The 12,642-nt window shown below is 38.2% G+C and overlaps 1 protein-coding gene across 17 annotated transcripts in view; it reads left to right on the plus strand.

The window, feature by feature from the left end:
* SCEL (sciellin) overlaps positions 1-12,642 on the plus strand; it is a 297,125-nt gene that overhangs the window by 129,535 nt on the left and 154,948 nt on the right. Inside the window, exon 1 of one of the 17 annotated variants that reach the window (XM_035704598.2) lies at positions 4,103-4,282. The exons of the other annotated variants lie outside the window; for them this stretch is intronic. The gene's annotated coding sequence lies outside the window, so the exon portion shown is untranslated. Of the gene's footprint in view, positions 1-4,102; positions 4,283-12,642 lie in introns of those variants that run through there. 17 annotated transcript variants of the gene reach the window in all.

The raw sequence follows: 12,642 nt of genomic DNA on the forward strand, positions 1-12,642 counted from the left end.
TCTCATCCAAAAACTTGCATAGTATTTATTTTACAATACTACCTAACCCCACCCCAAATTGGTGGTGAAAGATAAGGGAAAAAAGGACATATTTTTGACAGAATATAAGGCACCTTGAATTTTTCCTCCTTAATATTATGATAAGTTTGTTATTACATTTTGGCAGAAGTTTTCATAAATGCTTAATTCTTTTATAGATAAAATAATTTAGAGTACAATAACCATTACAAAGAATAACCAATAACTTATAACACTGTACAGAATTTAAAGGCAAAAGCATTTATAATATAAGCACTGAGACACTTGAAAGTTCAGCAAAGTTATTAGCAGAGAAGTCATGTAAGTCATGAGTGTCAGCAGGGGCAAGGAAGGGTGAGACAGAATTTTTATTGTTAATTACATCTTGGGCATCAGTGACCCTGCCTTTGGACAGGATTCCTTATAATAATTTTTTTCCTCCCAAATCTGTTCCAAAATGTAGAGTTTCAAGTGCTCCCAGGAGATGGTTATATCAGTGAGAACAAATTTCACTGTGGAAAGGCTGTATGTTTGGAGTCCATTGGGGAGTCAGTTATTTCCCCATGAATTGTTCGAATTTATTTTGGGTCAGTCTGAGTAAATGTCGAATGCTTTTTCACGTGGTAATAGTGAGCTCTCTGTGGCACTTCCTATGAAAGCCAGCTTTTATGGCAAAGATAGGACAGCTCCTCAATCCTTTATAGGCAATTCTTATGTCCATAACTCCTCTGAAAACTCAGGCTTTGTTTTCACGACTTCATTGATGATGTTAGTGGAGCTGATCTGATGTGGCTATTTAGAGCTTTAACTAGTTCTATTTATTATAAATGCCTGTACATTGAACTGTGGAAATAATAGTGTTTTATTACAGATGCTACCCTAGAGCCTGTCGGGAGTGTTCCATATTGTGATATATGCACAAAAATCAGAATATTTCTGTATTCCTGAACACCTCTGACTATAAGGGACTCAGAAAAGGGATTTGAGTCTATACTACTATAAATATTTGTGTCACTACTACTGAGTAATGATATTCTTTCAGGAAACAAATATTTATTGTATACATATTGTGTCAAGCACTGTGCTAGAGGTGAGATATACAATAGCAAGGGAGACATATATAATCCAGCTGTCTAGTTGAGGAAACAATCACATGTACAACTATGTAATTACAGATGTAATTCTCTATCTAACTGTACATCTGTATGTTATATATATTTAAACATACCAGATATATAATAATAGGTAATATTATATACAATATATCATATACATATTCAATATATGCTATATATAATTGTAGATGAATATTATAGATAATCATATGTACAGGTATATAATTACAATTTGTGTCAGATGGTATGAAAAAAAAGAACAGAACTCAGGAAAATGGAAGAGGGTCTAATTTAGGTTGATGAATCAGGGAATATTTGCATGGAAACCTGAAGAATTACTAGGAGTAGACAGATGAAGGGGACGGAGAAAATTTCCTATCTGGAAGAAACAGGTTATATACATTTGTACAGGGGTACAGGGGTAGTAAAAATCTTGACAAACATGAAAGATAGAAAAAGACTATATGTTTGGTGCATGGCAAGGGATCAGAAACTAAGATGAGATGCAGCTTTAGAAGCAGTAGAGGCTAGATCATTCTGAATGGGCCATGGAAAACACAAATGCTATTCTATTTGGTGGGGAGTGATATAATCAAACATAATTTTTAAATTATCATTCTGGGATATAATAGAAATTCTAAGAATGAATTGGAGTTGTGCAAAATTGCAAGAAAATAAAAAGCATTTCAGGTGAGAGATGATGGAGGAAAGACCAAAGTGGAGGAATGGAGATAAAGAGATGGAGTAAGAATTTAATTTGGAGAGAAGACTGGCAGGGTTTAGTAATGGATTGGCCACAGCAGCTGAAGAAGAGGCTTGTTTTTTTCTGGGTGAATGGAGGTGTCACTTGCCAAGATGAAGACTGAAGAAGTGGGTATTTGTTTTTGGGCTGGGGTGAGGAGAGAGCAAGTGTTCTTCTGTTTTAGGCACATTAAGTGTGTGATGTCCAATTGGACATGTTAAGTAGACATTTGGATACAAAGATCTGAAATGAGATATAAATTTGGAGGCTATTAATTTGGTAGTTTTAACATAGTGGAATTAAAGCATAGGAATGCGTGAGAATACTTAATAAAGATAGAGAAGAAGGTCAGATGCTGACCTTCAGCCTTGTTAGAAAATTTAAACATTTAAAAATTAGATAGAAGAGTTAAATCAACAATGGGGAGTGAGAAGGAGTGGCCACACTGGTAGGAGAGGAACCCAGTGAGTGTGCTATCAAAAAATCCATGAGAGACTCCTAACTCTGGGAAACGAACTAGGGGTGGTGGAAGGGGAGGTGGGTGGGAGGTGGAGGTGACTGGGTGATGGGCACTGAGGTGGGCATTTGACGGGATGAGCACTGGGTGTTATTCTATATGTTGGCAAATTGAACACCAATAAAAAATAAATTTATAAAAATTTAAAATAAAAAAATTTAAAAATCCATGAGAAAGGGTTTTAAGAAATAGGTGCTCACTAATGTGAATGCTGCAAAGAGATAGGAGAGAAGAGGTCTGAATGGCTCCTTGTTTTTGACAACGAAGGGGTAACTTTTGGCCATAGCAAGAGCAGTTTCTGTAGCTGGATTGTGGTAGGTCAATCAGTGATGGAGGGGTGGGTTTTTTGTTTGTTTGGTTGATTGTTTTTTCCAGAAGCTTAGTTGTGAGGGGGAACAGAGAAACAGAGATAAACAGAGATAGAATCAGGGACAAAGATTATTCAAAAGATAGGAGCTATGAGTGCATGTCTGAATGCTGATGGGAAATAATGAGGGGAGAGAAGATGCTGAAGATGCCTAGCAAAGAAGGGACCCAAGGGGTTGAGGCCACTGCTTACTCTTATCAGGATATCATGGTATTTTTTTTGTTAAAAATTTTTTTTAGGGTACTGTGGTATTACATACATGAACCCACTTTAATCCTTACAACACCACTGGGAATAAGTATCACAGTTATAACACCTCATTCCATTCCAATGGCTAAGAATTCCAGTGAGAATCGCTCCAGGCTTACTCACATCTACTCAGAATATCCTTGAAGTTCAAAGGAAAATTCAGATGTTTCTATCCTGCTCCCCTTGATTGCCTTCCAGTCCCTGCCAAGTTTGCTCTCAGCAGGGGCTCACCGAGACCTTCCTCCTTTGATCCCTTTTGTCTCATCCTCATTTCCACATCATCCTCTAACCTCTTTCTCAGTCCTAACTTTGCATTGCTGTACTAATTTTTACTTATGTTAGTAAGTTCTCTTTACGTTGTATCTCCTATTCTTGGGAAGCATCCAAAATGAACTGGAGCAATGCGATGGGGACCTGAATGTTTAATTTAGATTGGGAGGTCAGGAATGTTCTGAATACTATGCTAAAAGATCCCTCACCACTGAGGGTGAGGATGGAAACAAAAAAAACCCACCTTGACTTCCTGGGGAGAATGATAAAAATCAAAAGAGTGAAGGGAAGAGAATATGATCTACCGACCTATTCCCATTTCACAGACGAAGATGCAGAGGGCAGTTACCTAGTCTGCTCAAGGCCCTTTGATTCAAAACCGGTAACATTATGATTCCAGCCAATATCTCCATATTTCCTGAATGGAAGCACCAATTCTAAGCCTGCAGTATTTCCCAGGAAGCCTCGAACAGACAGATTTACCTGGTGCTACAAGTGAGGCTATTACCAAAATAAGCATCTTTGGATGAGATGATTTATGTGCAAAAACACTGTGAATCTTTTGGAGACAGTGGGCAATGTCAAATCAAGATTTTCACTGCCACACCATGTTATCATTGTGAAATGTCATTTTTTTAGACAGGTCTTAACATTCTGTCAAAGGCCACTTAGTCTTTCCCTTCTCTTCTAGGAAGGAATGTGCCTAAATTTTCCCAGAAAGATGGGTGTTCCCTTCAGAGAAATAGATTGCTCAACCTTGCTCAGTAGCAGCCAACTACAGAGAATCACAACAATTAAGGCAGGATTTTTTTTTTTTATCCTACCAAAAGTATCACATAGAAATCTAAGACTCTGCATGGTGGTCTGTGCTTCACCATTGCAGAAAAGGATCCAGAAATTGCTAGTGCTTGATTGGTTTGATAGTCCTTCCAAGATTCCCACCAGATACCTGGGATGTGCCATGAGGTATAACTATGGAGCATAGCTTGCTAAAGTATGCGGAGGTATGTGCTTCTTCTGGTTAGTCTTTTATCTTGAATACAGTTTAAAGGACTAAACAGGAAATTATATATATAAGGCAAGAAATAGCCTACTTATTTTAAAAGAGAGCAAAGGGAATGGAATGATGATTACATGGTTGAAAATTAAGATTTATGAGGAAAGATTAAAGAAGATGGAGAAGGATGAATAGAAGGCTGAAGGTATCAAATCTAATCTGCTTGTTATTTACTCCCTATCTCTAGGCCAGACCCCAGGGTCCCCTGAAAATCTTCTGGAGTACTTCAAGGAATCTCTCCAAGCTCTGCTACCTATGTCCATTCTGTACCTCCTTCTTCTGGTGTCCATCTTCCTTTCTCTCCCTTTTCTTCATGTCTCGTTTATTTCTCTCCACCAAAGCCTTTAGTTAATTGTCTTATTACATTGTGTTGTTTTCTGGCTCTCTGCCCTTAACTAAAGATGACCCTTTGTATTGGTTTCTGGCACATAGTTTTGCTTACTAAATGTTTATTGAATTGAATATTCACAATATCTTTGTCATGGCTACCTTATGTTAGTCTGGTGCTTTGTGAATGAGTGAGAGAGAGAGAGAGAGAGAGAGAGAGAAAACAGCAGGTTTCTATATTTACACCAATTCCCAGTAGCTTGATTTTCCCATTCCAGCTCCTATCCATGAATATCTTTAGAATAACATTATTTTTCTCAGACTGATGTATTAGTTGGATCAGGCCAACAGCTGTGACACACAATGTGAAAATTTTAAAGTTTGAAATTTGGATTGGAAATCCAAAATGAAAGTTTATCACTTATTTTAGCCTGGCTGGCTGGCTGGCTTTACTCGGTGACTGTCCTCCAAACAGCAATGTAGACTTTAGATCCTTTTCTTAATCCTTAGACTTCTCAGTCAATGGGTACAAGGGGAAAAAAGAGAGAACTGTGTATGTGAGGCCTGGAAGTAGTAAATGACTATTCATAAACTGTTCATTCTATTCATATTCCATTGACCAACACCCAGTCACAAAGCTACATCCAATTGGAAAAGTGGCTATGACATGTCATCCAGCAGTGTACTTGGAAAGAAAGGAAAAATCGTTTGGTGAACAGCTAACTCATTGTTGGCACAGATGCCATGTTTCTATTAATCTAATGACTCTAATTAAAATGTTAAGATAAAGTGTGGCAGCCATAAAGAGTATATACAAAGTCTTCAAAGACTCTTACTATTGGTAAACAACCATTACATTTTGACATTCAGAGTTAAGGAAACAAAGTCAAATATACGAAATAACACTGAAGGTTAAAATATACATGGGTAATATACCAAAACCCTGCCAAAATATTGAATGTTTCTCATGACAAAACAATTAGGAATATTATAGTATCCATTGAAGACAACTCAATCACACTTTTTGCCATTTTTGAGGATATGCTTTTCCTTCATTTTTAATGTTTTCAAAAAAAGAAAAGACTCTTTGTTTGATCTGCTTACATGTGTCATCATGAAAGAATTAATGAACAAATGAAAGAGTGAGAAAGAAAGGAGGGAGGGACAGGAGAGGGCAAATCCTACTTAGTACATAAATACACCCGCACTTATTTTTTATGACCATTTTAGTGCTGTTTTGTTAAGCAATGGAGTCCGTTTAATTTTGAGATTTTCCACCCAACTATGAAAAAGTAAACAGGCAGCATTTCATTTCACTGTTTTTTTTGGCATCAGGCTTAATTATTATTATTATTTTTTTGGTTATACTAGCTTGCCCCTTGGTCTATCAGCATTAGCTCCTTGTACAAGAGTACCATGGGCTTCTGATGGAGCACATATTAAAAATAATGAAAGAAAAAAATAAAAATAATGAAAGAATAGCAATTTCACAAACACCAAAACCTGGAGGAGGTTTGGGAAGAAGAGCCGAACCTGGAGAGACTAAGTAGAAACATAGCTACAAACCAGATTAAAGATCAAAGAACCCAACTTCTTCCTAAAACATGCAACTTTATAAAATACCATCATGGGAGCTATATGACTCATTCAGATGGCATTATTGAGTATGAGATGGAAGGGATGAGAAGGGCTCGGAGCAGAACAACAAGTGGCCTACACCAGCAGTCTGGCAGATTTGATTCTGAAATTTTTTTCCATATTTAGGAAACTGGAGCATAATACCTTTCCATATAATCATTCTTCCATTCCTTCCTCTTGTACAGAGCACCTCCAATATGAGAGATGCTATGTAAGACATGACCGAGTCAATACATCCTTTTGAGGAATATCAATTAACATTGTCCAACAGTTCAAGAACCTCAAAGTTGACTATCTTTTACAAAGGAGGCTGAACAGCTCCTGAGTCTGGAAGGCATGGCTTGAGGCAGCACTGACACCTGGGAGCAAAGTGGAGAGCCATTCATGGAATCTCTGGGCCTTGCCTCTGGGTGGAAGATTAATTTGCCTTGCAAAGAACATGCCCAGGAAGATGTGTTGGGTGAGGCCCATCTCTTGCTTACTTTCTACCTTGCAATCTCATTCATCTGGTCAATATTTATTGAGTTACAAATGTGCAAGACAATCAGAGCAATTGAGTGGTGTGTGAGACAAAACCCTTCCTTTTTAGGAATGTACAGTAACTATAATATAAGATGGGCAGGGCCATCTGAAAGATACAATTAGGAACTGCAGGGGTGCATATCTCTCCTGGTGAGACCATGGAAGTTTCAGAGAGGAATCTACATATTTGAAATGTACTTAAAAATCTCAAACTTACAGACACTTTAGGATCTGGCCTTTTACCTTTGTTTATGACTAATTTATTTTTCAGTCTGTCCTGTGAGTTACATAGTTATAGTCTGGGTTCTTAGCCTGCAGTAAAACCAGATATACAAAAACACTTTGGTACTCAGAACCACTGCAGCATTTGAAGGCCTCTTAAGGAATCTAAGTAATCACTAATTCAAATTTCCCTGTCTCTTACAGTAAATAGAATGACTCCAGTGAACCCAAAGGACCAAATATTTAAGGCATGCCTGATTCTACTGCCCCTGTATGAATCTGCTTTATGAAAGTGAAAGGAAAGGCAAACCCAGGATCACATAAATGTTTAGAGAGGAGATTTGGATAAAATGTGGTCAGAAGACTCAGTATAAGATGTCTTGTTAGGTTAAATGATTTGATTTTCTGTGCATTCATTTGAAAAATAAGTATTTACAAAAATGTAAGTAAATATGTTCAATAAATCAATTGCAGCTATATTTCAGACAAATGGTTGGAGATCTAAGTATCTGGGATCTAAGCATCACACTTGCTCCCTTTCACTGTCAACAGTTAGATTCGTTTCTCACTCTGAAGGAACAAAGATGTAGTTATTTCCCACTGTGTCAGTTCAAACTACTTAATGCCTTTTCCTCCAAGGGGCGAGGGTACTGTTCACGGAAGTCCCAATAAAGGCTGGCCAAGCTCTGCTTCAGGACATGAAAATGTGTGGGCCCTGACTTCTGTCTTTATTCATTTCACTTAGGCCTAGAAGTTTCTTTAGTTCCCTTTGACATTTGCAGACTAGATCTATAGCCACATTTCTACGGTTAATTTAGCAGTAGCTGATTTGGAAAGCTTCTTGAATATGACATCACAGTATACAGATTTTTCTAATTTAAAATGGCAAGAGAAGAATTATAGACTAGAAATAATGGAAAATAATAGATGCTAAGGACCTTTAATTACTTTTTTAGCCTTGAGGTCTGAGAATCTTCATAATGCATAGGATTGATTTCTCTTCATGCCTTCCTCACTCCCATCCCAATTCTCTTTTTGGAAAGATTTTTAAAGAATAAGAGCTGAGTGCTTCCATGTCTGTCACCATTTTATCTGCATTTTCACAAGCATTTTAGCAATCATGTGAGTCATCTCTTCCTCACCTCCCACAAATAGCGTGGGTTAAATGGAGCCATGGGAATTTTTTTAAAAAAGTAATAATTCCAACTTTGGAATCTAAAAAGACATCACTTAGATGAAAAGCGCGTACACACATACAGTGAATGACCTACCACTGCAGCTGCCTGCGAATATTCCATAAGGCGGATGCCAGTGATTTGTATTTTGGGTAGTTATCCTTGATCTTTGGCTGTTTTGGAGGCAGTGTTTAAAATCACAGTGTGTTGGGGAACTGATCTCATTACGTCATCTGTGCTGAATCACTGTCCTACAACTCTTGTCCCCAAGGCATGGGGCAGACGTCATGTTGTCATTGTGTTGTCCTGGAAATGTGTGCCAATAAAAATCCTGGCAGGCCTGTGGGACATTTTTACTGCTTTTTCCCATTGTTACATTAATGTGATCAAGAACGTACTTTGTTCTCTATCTGTCTTGGTCTCTCTGTTGTCTGTTTCTGTCTTTCTCTCTGTAATAATCTCTTTCTCTCTAAATAATCAAATATTTTTAAAAATCCTTTCATTTGAAGCTACTGACTTGCCTCACTTACATCCCCAGTGTTTTGACTGTCCTCTAGTGGCTGTTTGGAATCATATTATGTTTCAAAAAAAAGAGTTTATCTTTTTGTTTCTTTACCATGTCTCAAATAAGAACCTATGTGCTGGGAGTTGTCCTTTAAGAATGTGATGCTTTCATGTTTGAAAAGAACAAGAAAATAATGATGAATTTTAATCTCTATTTTGCTTCATCTTTGCTGCAGTTTGAAAACCCCAAATCTCTGAAATGTTAAGTAAATTAACCCATGTCTGTGCAGCCTCCATCAACGAATGCAATAGTTTAAGAATACTTATTTTTTGAAGAACAAACTGCTTTTGTCTGCACCATTCAATTTGGGGGAAAACTACTTCTGGAATCCTATCCAAGCTCTTCATACTCTGAATCATTTCTACTGCCACTCTAATTATTGTCCAGGACGCTTATTTGTAATCACCAGCTTTCAATAATTTAAATAGGTAGTTGTTCAGCCAACTATTTTTATTCAAAATGTGACAAAAGCTAAAATTACATGTTGAATTTTATCCAGATGCTGTCGTCTTTTAGGACATGCCAAATGATGAAGAGGGATTGTTCATTTTCTTATAACATGTCAGAAGCACATTCTTTACTTCATGAATCTAACTAGCAATCTAAAATACAGTCTGCAATTTATGTATCAGTTCAGTTGGTTACCAGAACCAGCAGGCAGAGCATTTTAAGATTTAAATCAGTGTGCTGAATCATCAAACATAACCACACCCAAGCTATGTTATTCTTCAGATTGTAGAGATGAACTTTCCACTATCTAACTGAATTTCAGCAAAGATCATTTTAGTGGTTACATTTATCTCCAATACTGGTGGCCACTTTGAAGAAACTTGTCAATATGACTATCACTTCTTAATATTTCTATAAAAGCCCTTAACAGCTTTTATCTAAATTTTCTTTTGTACTTTTGTATACAAAATGGACCAACTTTTTAATCAAAAAGAACTGAATTAGGCAGAATCCAGATTCCTTAAGAAAAAAATTCTTTTTTTTAAAGATAGATTTATTTGTTTATTTATTTATTTATTTATTTATTTATTTATTTATTTATTTATTTATGATAGACACACACAGAGAGAGAGAGAGAGAGAGGCAGAGGGAGAAGTAGGCTCCATGCCGGGAGCCCGATGTGGGACTCGATTCTGGGACTCCAGGATCATGCCCTGGGCCAAAGGCAGGCGCCAAACTGCTGAGCCACCCAGGGATCCCCATCTTTTGTTTCATACTTTTTTTGTTGTTGTTCAACAATTACTGCCTTCCGGTATAGCAAAGGAGTTCACTCTGAACCAGAGTTGCAAAATTGCAAAATTGAGAAGCTAGGTTAAAGGTTTTTCTGTTTTGTGAAATTTGCTAGATTTTGCAAGTCCCTGTTTTTGCCCTGAAAAAGTTTCAGGGAAAGCTTGTTGCTATCCTTTGTCTGAATCCTTGTTCAAAAGAATGTCTATAGAGTAGTTAATTGCTATTAATGAATGCAAATACAAACAGTTCCTCAAAGCAGCTCAGTGGTCCTTTTGTCAGTTCCCAGTAGGCCATCTCTCCAGTTTCTCTTTGTGGGTTTTCCAAGTTTTCATCACTTTCTTCAAATCCACCCCACAACTCCCTGCAGTCACTATCACCAGATTACCTTGGCTCTTACCTCACAGAGGAAGTAGACTCTATTTACAAGAACTCCTTCAAGTTCCTTTCACTCTATAAACACACCTACATTTGCAATCTCAAGAGCGGTGTTGGGGTAGGGAGCAAGGAGACTCTTCTGGTTTTCCAAGACCAGTCCCTCCACCTCACTCCCCTTTCTTTCAGAGCCCTTATTCGACCCTTCTCTCTTCTCTTGCATACATCTTCAGTCTCCCACCAGTCACTGACTCAATTTGTTCAGCATATAAGCCTCCCAGAGTATTGATTTAGGGTCCATCAGAGTCCAAGTGACAGCTCCCAGCTCACTCCTGAATACAGAGGCCACAGGTGGCTCCTTTGACAGAAGCTGCCATGTTTTCACAGTTATGTGGCCACCCTGGCTTCAAGGGATTGTATTATGGATAGGGGCTGTAGCCAAAGGCAGCAGATGTAAGGGCCCTAGCCAAAGGCAGCTCAGATGTGAGAGCCAAAACTACATGGTGTCTGAATCCTGGTTGGATTCCTGTTTGCAAGCATAGAAAATGATTCTGGCTAATTTAACCTCAACAGAATATTTGCTGGAAGGATGTCTGTGGTTTGGATATCTATAGGGACCTAGAAGACCTGGCTTAGAAAAGAGGCAGAAACCAGGATACTCTGAAGAGGTCTGCAGTGGGGAGCACAGCAAAAGTTATGCAAGAGGAGCACCATGTTCAGCCTGCTGCCCCACTGCTGCTCCTTTGATGGGGGTGGTCTTCAGCTGTCCCTGTACTTGTCTGACTAGCCTAGGCCGAGTCATATCCTTGCTCCACAGCCAGGCTAGGCAGGGAGAGAGAGTACTGGCTTACTGGTTACTGTGTAAGATGTAGGTTCCATGCCCGTATCTACATAGTAGAAGATTCCCCCAGAAAGGATAGTGGAGTGTTAGGAGTTGGATGCTAGATAGTCTGAACCAACAAGCAATGATTATGGTGCTCTAACACAGTGAAAGTCTCTTGAGGAGAACATGGATATGAGATAGAAGAGAGGAAAAGTAGGAAGCAATAGAAATAGAGAAGCAATAGCAGAGAGAAGCAAAGATGAGATAGACTTGGAGCAGATGGAACAGACAGAAGTTGTGTCATGAAAATGGTTGTGTCACAAGAATAGAAGGAAGGATGAGACAAATGGTGACCACAGGTGCTGGGTTGTTTGGGATACCTGAGCTGGCTCAATTCTGGAAGAGTAGATAGTATTACCTAGTTCATAGCCTTTGGAGTCAGAAAATGATGGGGGTCCCCTGAGATTCATACCCCAGCTTAACACTCACCCACTGGGTGACCTTGAACATATTTTTTAACCCTATGTCCTCACTTTCTTTCTTTTTTTTTTTTTTTTAAAGATTTTATTTATTTTTTCATGAGAGACAACAGGGAGAGAGAGAGAGAGAGGCAGAGACATAGGCAGAGGGAGAAGCAGGATCCCTCCGGGGGGTCTGATGGGAGACTCAATCCTAGGACCCTAGGACCCTGGGATCACACCACCAAAGGCAAATGCTCAATCACTGAGACACCCAGGAGTCCCATATGTTAGCTGTTATTATTACTATTATTATTTCATATCTCCTATGACTTTACTATGCTATTCTATTTCTTCATAGAAAATTCCAACTCCCCTTTAAGATCCAGCTCAGGTGTTACCTTCTCTGGAAATATACCAATGAATAGTCCCCCTGTTCTGGGTAGAACTAATAATTCAGATCAACACTTATTGACTGACTACAGTATGCATGGTGCAGTATTTTTCTAGGTGCTAGAGATAACAAAGATGCCAAAGCATGGTTTGGTTCCTCAGCCTATGGTCTGACGGGAAAAACAGGGACATTAACACATAATTTTAATGCCTTCTAGTAAATGCCATGATAGAGCTATGACGGAATAGCACCTTGTTTTCCATTTTCTTCCATTGAAATCATGCCTCTCTTGCCGCAACGATGCCATAACACTTTTTGAGCTCAAGAATATCTCTTTTTTATCTCTTTATCCCTCCAATACATTAGGCACTCAGTATCTTTGTTAGATAAAGTATGATTCCATTATATCTTCACTGAAAAACTTACTAATTTTCAGAGATGTCATTCCCAATATTTGTTACTATCTAAATAAAGTTTTCTTTTGAAATTCTACAAGTTACTTCTTTGCCAAAAATTAAGGTTCAGTCACTGCTCAATGTTATCACCTTTGATGTGATTGAAATTTGAAAGGA

The sequence above is a fragment of the Canis lupus genome, chromosome 22 (genome assembly GCF_003254725.2).
Source record: "Canis lupus dingo isolate Sandy chromosome 22, ASM325472v2, whole genome shotgun sequence".
NCBI lineage: Eukaryota > Metazoa > Chordata > Mammalia > Carnivora > Canidae > Canis > Canis lupus.